This window comes from Elaeis guineensis, chromosome 4 (genome assembly GCF_000442705.2).
Source record: "Elaeis guineensis isolate ETL-2024a chromosome 4, EG11, whole genome shotgun sequence".
NCBI lineage: Eukaryota > Viridiplantae > Streptophyta > Magnoliopsida > Arecales > Arecaceae > Elaeis > Elaeis guineensis.
The window spans coordinates 105,222,288-105,231,503 of NC_025996.2; positions in this window are offsets into that span (position 1 = coordinate 105,222,288).

Consider the following 9,216-nt stretch of genomic DNA (forward strand, 5'->3'; position numbering starts at 1 on the left):
CCCATTGAGTTGAGGCATCTCTGGAGGTGTTCACTATAAGACTATGCCATTATCCTTGAGATAGGCCTGAAATTCTCCACTAGGGTATTCTACTCCTCGATCTGATCGAAGAATCTTTATTGATTTTTGATCTATTTTTTCACTTCATGTCTAAACTCTATAAACTTTTCAAAGGTTTCAGACTTACGATGCATCAAATATATAAAATCATACCATGAATAATCATTGATAAAAGTTATGAAGTAGATATAGCCACCCCTGGCTTGTACGTCGAATGGAACACACACGTTAGTGTGTACTAGAGCTAATATCTCAATGGCCCTTTTCTCCTTATCCCACAAGGGTAGCTTAGCCATTTTTTCTTGAAGACAAGACTTACAAACTAGATAAGATCAAGAAGTTAATGGCCTATGAAGACCATCTTTTTCTAGTTTGTTGAGTCTGTCCTCTCCTATATGGCCAAGCCAAAAGTGCCCTAAATACTTTTGGCTAATCCTATCTCTAAGTCTCTTAGACCCTACAGTATTCACAGTTTGCTCATTAATGTTAATATTGGGTTTTGGCTACATAGCAAAAAGTGATTTTTCAAATTTTTAAAATACTCAAATCAATAGCTATATCAAATAAAACTATCAAATAGAACCCAAAACCCTAGAATCACCTTGTCGAACATGATCAAAGCAAATTCAAGCATGCAAAAAGATAGAATATTATACTTTAACTAAAATAGAAAAGTGGCATATTGGTGTTCTCCACAAGATCCCAAGGTAGAAGTCCTCAAATGATGATCCATACGAAAGTTGGCCAAGGTCCTTCCCAACTAGTGCGCAACCGCAGCCTTGTCTTCTCAAGAATACTATCGGCTTCAAACTTGCATCACAATCGCACCAAAGCCCAGTTGCTTCTGATCTTACCACCAAAATAACCCCAAGAAGACACTCCTTAGATGTCATACAATCTAGGATTTAATTTTTAGTTCCAATATATGAGAAAATCAAATCTTAGGGCACTCTAGCAACACTTACTGAAAATTTTACCACCCTTGTAGCAACATTTACCACTCAAATTCCCCTCTTTTTTTGCTCATAATTTTTTCAAATTTTCTCTTATGATTTTCATGTCCCTTTCTTAGAGCTCATCCAAAAATATCAGCCAGAAACTATTTGAAGAGTCCCCTATAAATAGGGGACCAAGGAATGTTACATGGGATGAAGGGGTGCCAACTTTTGGCCCTCCAACTTCCCATGTGCCAAATATATTCACCAAGTAAATTTTTGGTGACTCAGATACTTGGAGCAGAAGGACACTTCGTTCTCTATATGTCATAAAAATTTTATTAATTTTTGGCATCAAAACATAGGATTTCTATTTTACTTCTAAGGCAACACGTTTAATAACGAGCCTTCTTTAAGGACTCTTTATTTCTCATGCTGATTTGAGGCTTTTGGTGAATGTGGAGGAGTCCTTTTTGTGTGGCTTTTGGAGTCCTTATCCAACTTTATTTTTGTGTGGCTTTTGATGAATGTGGAGGAGTCCTTCTCTACTTGAAACTAGTCCAAGTTGGATAAGGATTCAATCCAAATTGGCCTAATCCCATTATGTCAAAGCCAACTGGTTTAGGTTAGCTCAAATACTTTGAACCAAACCAATTTGGGAACTTGGGTTAATACAATATGCTAGCATATCAAATTAATCCATAGAATTTACATTAAACTCTAATTAAATTAGATCAAGGCCAAATCTTAATGTGTGTGACCCATTGGGTTCCAAATCTAAGCAGCACTGAATCCAAACTTTCAACGTAACCCTAATCCGATGAGATTAGGTCATCCGAAGAGTCTCAATCAACTTGGACTCTTCAAAATTGATTCTAGAATCAAATTCTTTCAATTTTTGTCAAGCTCATAAGTCAAGATTGACGTCTAGCAACATGTCATGACTACTCAAAAGATTTAAAATTTTGATAAAAATTTATCAAAATACCCTTCATTGGCAAGTTCCCATGTAATTCAATCCTTCAGTCAAACAATATCTTAGATGAGCTGTGGACATAAAAAATATGTCAAACCTAATCACTTATCTTTATGTATCTCAATCTGAAGGGGTTGATTCAGTTCATGATACATTAGAAATTTTTTTCTAATTATCACCCAGTTTTGGCCTAAGACTTTCAGAATCACCGTCCTATAAGATCACATAGGATGTTCGTTCCCCTTATTAGAGTGACTGATGCCTTATTGATCACTCATAACCTCTATGCATACTTTACCATATCCAGAACACCCCACACAAGGATCAGAGATTCAAGTTAGGTAGTGAATCAAAATATGGATCCATGCACACAAGGTACCATAGTGACCTCATGTCAAAGGATCACTTACACAACTCTCACTAAACAATTATCAGTTGATATGTAAATAAGACTCAATCTAATTATTCTCTCGCAGGTCAATTCAGTGAACTCATTCTCTAATTAGCACCCATATCCTTGTATTAGTGTCACCACATAAGTGGTTGTGAGATCAACCACTCTTATTTCTAAGCATACATAGGACATGCAAGTCTTACCGATATCATTTATCTCCGACTCAATATACCAACGACTAGAAATATTTTAGATTAGGGCTATCAAAGATTTAAGTCTCACTGGCATGATCTCATCACAGTCCTAAAACCATTTCCAGACCTATGGGGTTCATTATAATATTAAAATTAATAAGATGCAGCATATAATGAATCAAAAATATTAATTTTATTAATAATATTAATATCAATTACATGAGTTTGGAAGATAAATTATAATAAACACCCTATCACATCTCATATGCGATTGGCTTGCAGGGTATAATTTTTTCAATCTCCCACTTGCACTAAAGCCAATCGCCCCTATACTTGATACCCATGCTATCAAGGTGGCGGTCAAATTGCTGCATTGACAAGGCCTTAGTGAATGGATCCACTATACTGTTCTTGGTGTCAACACGTTCCATGATCACATTACGTCTTTCGATTATCTCCCGAACGAGGTGCAACTGTCTTAGGATGTGCTTGGATTTATGATGAGACCTTGATTCTTTGGCTTGAACAACTGTCCCAGTATTATCACAATAAAGAAGCACTGGTTGTTCAATCTCTGGAACCACACCTAACACTGTGATGAATTTTTTCATCCAGACAGCCTCCTTAGTAGCCTCACTTGCAGCAATGTACTCAGCCTCAGTGATCGAGTCAGCAATAGTTTGTTGTTTGGAACTTTTTCAACTTACTGCACCACCATACAAGGTGAACACATATCTAGATATCGATTTGCTATCATTTGGATCAGATTGAAAACTAGAATCGGTATAATCTTTCTGTTTTAAATCAGATCCACCATATATTAGAAAAATATCTCTAGTTCTTCTTAAGTACTTGAGTATGTTTTTCACAGCTTTCTAATGATCCTCTCTGGGATCAGTCTGAAATCTACTTTCAATGCCCAAAGCATAAGCAACATCAGGTCTGGTACATAATATAGTATACATTATTGATCCTACTATCAAAGCATAAGGAATAGAACTCATTCTATTTCTCTCTTTAGGTATCTTAGGAGACATCTTCTTAGAGAGTTGTATTCCATGACCTATGGGCAAATAATCTCTTTTACCTCCCTTTATGTTGAACCTCTTCAACACAAGGTCAATATATCTAGACTAGGACAAGCCTAGCATCCTTTTCGATCTATCCCTATAAATCTTTATATCAAGTATATAGGATGCTTCACCCAAGTCTTTTATGGAAAACTTTTGTGATAACCAAGTCTTGACCGATTGCAATATCGGGATATCAATCCCAATGAATAGTATGTCATCCACATACAAGACCAAGAAGATAATAGCACTCCCACTACTCTTCTTGTACACACAAGGTTTATCCATATTTTTGATGAAGCCAAACAATTTGACTGTCTCATCAAAATGGATGTTCTAGCTCCTCGATGCTTGCTTTAATCCATATATGGATCTATTCAGCTTGCATACCTGATTTGCTCTTCCACTTGAGATAAATCCCTCTAACTAAGTCATATAGACTTCTTCTTCAAGATTTTCATTGAGGAAAGTAGTCTTGACATCCATCTGTCAGATCTCATAGTCATGGTATGCTGCAATAGCAAGCATTATCCGAGTAGACTTGAGCATGGCTACCGACGAAAAAGTTTTCCATAATCAACATCTTGTTTTTGTCTGAAACCTTTTGCCACAAGTCTGGCCTTATAGGTCTCTATCTGGCCATCTGCTCCAATCTTTTTTTTGAAGACCCATTTGCTGCCTATTGGGGTCACACCCTCAGGTACATCAATCAACATCCAAACTTGGTTGGCATACATGGAGTCTATTTTAGATTTCATGGCATTGAGCCACTTGTCAGAGTCACTACTCATAACAACTTTTGAATGGGTCATATTCTCAATGATGTGGGTTGTGTTGTCATTCTCAATGACAACCCCATACCTGAGTGGTACACTATGCACTCTACTCGACCTTCAAAGAGGAGGTGTGTGTAGTGACTGTGCCTCAACAATGGGCACATCTGGTTGAGAACCATCTGGTGAATCGTAGATGGATTGTAGGTTTTGAACTTCCTCAAGTTCAACAGACCTCCCACTACCTCCTTCTTGAATAAACTCTTTCTTCAAAAAAATGGCATGCCTACCAACAAATGCCCTTTGTTGAGTGGGTTATAGAAGTAGTATCCTATACTCTCCTTGGGATAACCTACAAACCTGTATTTTTTTGATCTAGCATCCAGCTTATGTCCATCAATATTTTTCACATAAGCTAGGCAGCCCCAAATCTTAAGATGCTTAAAATTGGATCTTTTTTCTTTTCATATTTCATATGGAGTGCTAGAAATAGATTTCGAAGATACTTTATTTAAAATATATGTTGCAGCCTCGAGGACGTATCCCCAAAAGGATAATGGAAGATCCGTGAAACACATCATGGACCACACCATATCTAATAAGGTGCGATTCCTTCTTTCCATAATTTTATTTAATTGTGAAGTATAAGGAGGTGTCCATTGAGACAGTATACCATTTTGCTTCAAATAATCAAGAAACTCACTAGATAAGTATTCTCCTCTTTGATCCGATTGAAGAGCTTTAATACTTTTATTAGTTTGTTTCTTGACCATTCTTTGATACTCTTTAAATTTATCAAAGGCTTCAGATTTGTATTTCATTAAATACACATATTCAAACCTAGATATATCATCAGTAAATGTGATGAAGTAAGAGTATCCACCTTTGGCTTGAATCGACATTGGACCATACACATCAGTATGTACAAGGTCCAAAATATCACTCGCCCAATCTCCATGTCCAGTAAATGGAGTCTTGATCATTTTTTCCATGAAGCAAGATTCACAAGTTCCATATGATTCATAATCATAAAAATTAGAAAAATTATCTTTGTATAACTTGTTAATCCTTGACTCATTTATATGGCCAAGTTGGCAGTGCCAGAAGTATGTGACATTCACATCCTCTCCCTTTCTTTTCTTCATATTATCAACATGAAGCACATTATCATTAAGTGAAAGAAACATAAGACTATTATCAATAAAAATACTTTCATAATATTCATTAGAAAAATATATAGAGCAACCATTGTTCTTTGCAATTATTACAAAATTTTATTCCAATAACAATGATACAGAAATAATATTTCTAACAATATTTGGAATGTAATAACGGATCTTTAGTTCTAAAATTTTTCTTGAAGACAACTTCAAAACCCTATTTCCTACAGCTTCGGCTTGAATGGACTCTCCACTTGCGTCGAACAACTCAAAGTCATCTTTATTCATATTCTTTATTTTTTGTAGATCCTACAATGATTTGTAAAGGTATGAACCATAGGCTGTATCCAATACCCAAGAATCTAACATTGAAGTACTTAATGATAAATTAGTTTGTATCATATATAAATCTTTAGCAACGTTTGCTGATTTCACGGTTGCAAGGTTCTCCTTGCAATTTCTCTTCCAGTAGCCCTCCTTGCCACAGTAATAACAAGTACCTTTGGCAGAGACCTTCTTCACCTTCTTCTTGGAGATGCCAGCCTTAGGGTTTAGCTTTTTCTTAGAATCCTTCTTCGCCTTCTTCTTGTTGATCTTATCAACATGAAGAACCTAAGCCTTTTCACCCTTGAAATGGCTCTTTACTATTTTTAACGTATTCAGCAGCTCAGGCAAGCTGATGATCAGTTTGTTCATATAATAATTAATGACAAACTGAGAAAAGAGTCAGGGAGAGACTGTAGGATCAAATTCTGACTCAGTTCACCATCATCCATGGCAAAACCCAGCTGTCCTAGATGAGTGATCAAATCAATCATCTTTAGGACATGCATTTGCATAAAAGAGCCTTCAATCATACGGGTACAGAATAACTACTTCGATATCTCATATCGAGCAGTTCGACTTTGCTCCCCATATAACTCTATAAGATTAAGGAGAATAGAGGGAACGTCCATATCCTCATGCTGCCTCTGGAGCTCATTTCTCATGGAGGCAAGCATGATACATTTGACAGTCACATTGTCATCTTTTCATATCTTGTATGTGGTCCTTTTCTCCTCGAAAGCATCTTCTCCAAGAGAATTTGGAGCAGGTGTATCCAGAATGTAGGAGACTTTCTCCTAAGTGAGAACAATTCTCAAGTTTCTTAACCAGTCGACATAGTTGGATCCGATCAACTTGTTAGTATCTAAAATACCTCTAAGGGACAGTGAGGATACCATAAGTATAGTTAATCTATAATGACAAGAACACAATATAAGTGGATAACTTATGAAGACATTCATAATTAGACTAGGACTTTTATCTAATTATGTCTCCCACTATTTTATCAAACTTCATAGCCCTCAAATCTGAAAATTGAGAAACATACTAATATTTCTTAGTGGGATTGAGATTCTTATTCCTCACAAACATCTTGTGGATAGCACAACAAGTATTCATGAGTTCAAGAGCAGATAACTTTTTACTAATTATACCTTTACAATTCTCAATATCTTTCATTTTGACCTCTAGATCACATATAGTCTTGTGGATAGCACAATAAATAATAGTGTTCTAGTTAAGTTGACCCTTCAATCCTATATAGTCATACTTAAATAATGCTGCTCTTGTGGATAGCACAACAAAGCAATACTATTCAAATATGCCATAAGCATTAATATGCACTTGATCAACATCATGTCAATTTCTATAGTAAGCCTTGTGGATAGCACAACAAGCTCATTAAGATCTTGACATTCTCTATCAACCAAGTTTGAAGGAAGGCCCTTGTAGTGTCTACATCACTAATCAATCAAAGTCCAAAATTTGAGAAGATCAAATTGGCCAGGTAAGTCGGTGGGAGGCTCCCCATAGCTTTTCTAGATACCAATAGAGTTGGTCAGGCTAGCATACGGACCTAATTAGAAAACTACCTTTCATATTTTTTTCGACACAAATTGATCTTAAAAATTTAACTTTTGATTTAAAAGTAAATCCCAACATTACAACTTAATATAATTTTATGAGGGACTTTAAACTAGTCTCGATACATCCTAACTATATAAGCGCATAAAATGTACACTACAAATTATGCAAATTTACATACTTCTACTATTCAAAATAGCAATCACATTATCATGCCAAAAAATATATAAGGGTGCAATCAAAGTCATAACATATGACTAACAAATTCATATAATATAACATACTCTAATCTAACTAGGCATGCATAACACCCCTATTAGCTATACATCGATTTAATCATCATGCAACTATGATAATAAAATTTTAAATTATCATAAATTTATAATTTAAGAATTAAAATTTAGAATCATGATTCACAGAAAGTCAAAAATATTTTTTTGAGTTTGAAGAATCGATGCAAAAATAATGCTACATTTTTGGTAGGATATGAACAAGAATAATTCTAAGCTACTATATTGTACTTGTTTGATCGAATCAGACAAGAGTGGCTCTGATACCACTATTAGATTCCAATCATGTAGCAAAAAATAATTTTTAAAATTTTTTAAAATACTCAAATCAATAGCTATATCAAATAAAACTATCGAGTCGAACCTAAAACCCTAGAATCACCTTGTCGAACACGATCAAAGCAAGTTCAAGCATATAAAGAGATAGAATATTATACTTTAACTAAAATAAAAAAGTGGCACATTAGTGTTCTCCATAAGATCTCAAGATTGAAGTCCTCCAACGGTGATCCACACGAAAGTTGGCCAAGATCCTTCCCAACCAGTGTGCAGCTGTAGCCTTCTCTTTTCAAGAACACTACCAGCTTCAAACTTGTGTCATGATCGCACCAAAGCCCAGTTACTTTTGATCTTACCCCCAAAATGACAATAAGAAGACACTCTTCAGATGTAATACAACTTAGGATTTAATTTTTATCTCTAACACATAGAAAAACCAAATCCTAGGGCATTCTAGCAATACTTGCTAAAAATCTCACCACCCTTGTAGCAAGATTTGCCACTCAAATTATCCTCTTTTTTTTCTTAATTTTTTTTCAAATTTTTTCATGTTATTTCTATGTCTCTTCTCTCTAGTTCATATAAAAATCTTAGCTAGAAGCTATCTGGGACATCCCCTATAAATAGGGGACTAGGAGATGTTACATGGGATGAAGGGGTGCCAACTTTTGGTGCTCCAACTTCCCATGCACCAAATAAATTCATCGAGTAAATTTTTGATGATTTAAATACTTAAATCAGAAGGACTCTTCCTTCTCTATGTGATATAAAAATTTCATTAATTTTTGGCATCAAAACATAGGATTTCTGATATATCTTCTAAGGCAACACGTTTAATAAAGAGCCTTCTTTAAGAAGGACTCTTTATTTCTCATGCTGATTTGAGGTGGGTGGCAAATATATTTTTGCATGGCTTTTAGTGAATGTGGAGGAGTCCTTCTCCACTTAAAATTGATCTAAGTTGGATAAGGATCCAATCTAAATTGACCCAATCCCATTAGGTCAAAGCCAACTGGTCTAGGTTAGCTCAAATACTTTGAACCAAACCAATTTGGGAACTTAGGTTAATATAATGTGCTAGCATATCAAATTAATCCATAGAATTTATAATTAACTCTAATTAAATCAGACCAAGGCTAAATTTCAAAGTGTGCAACCCATTAGGTTCCAAAATCTA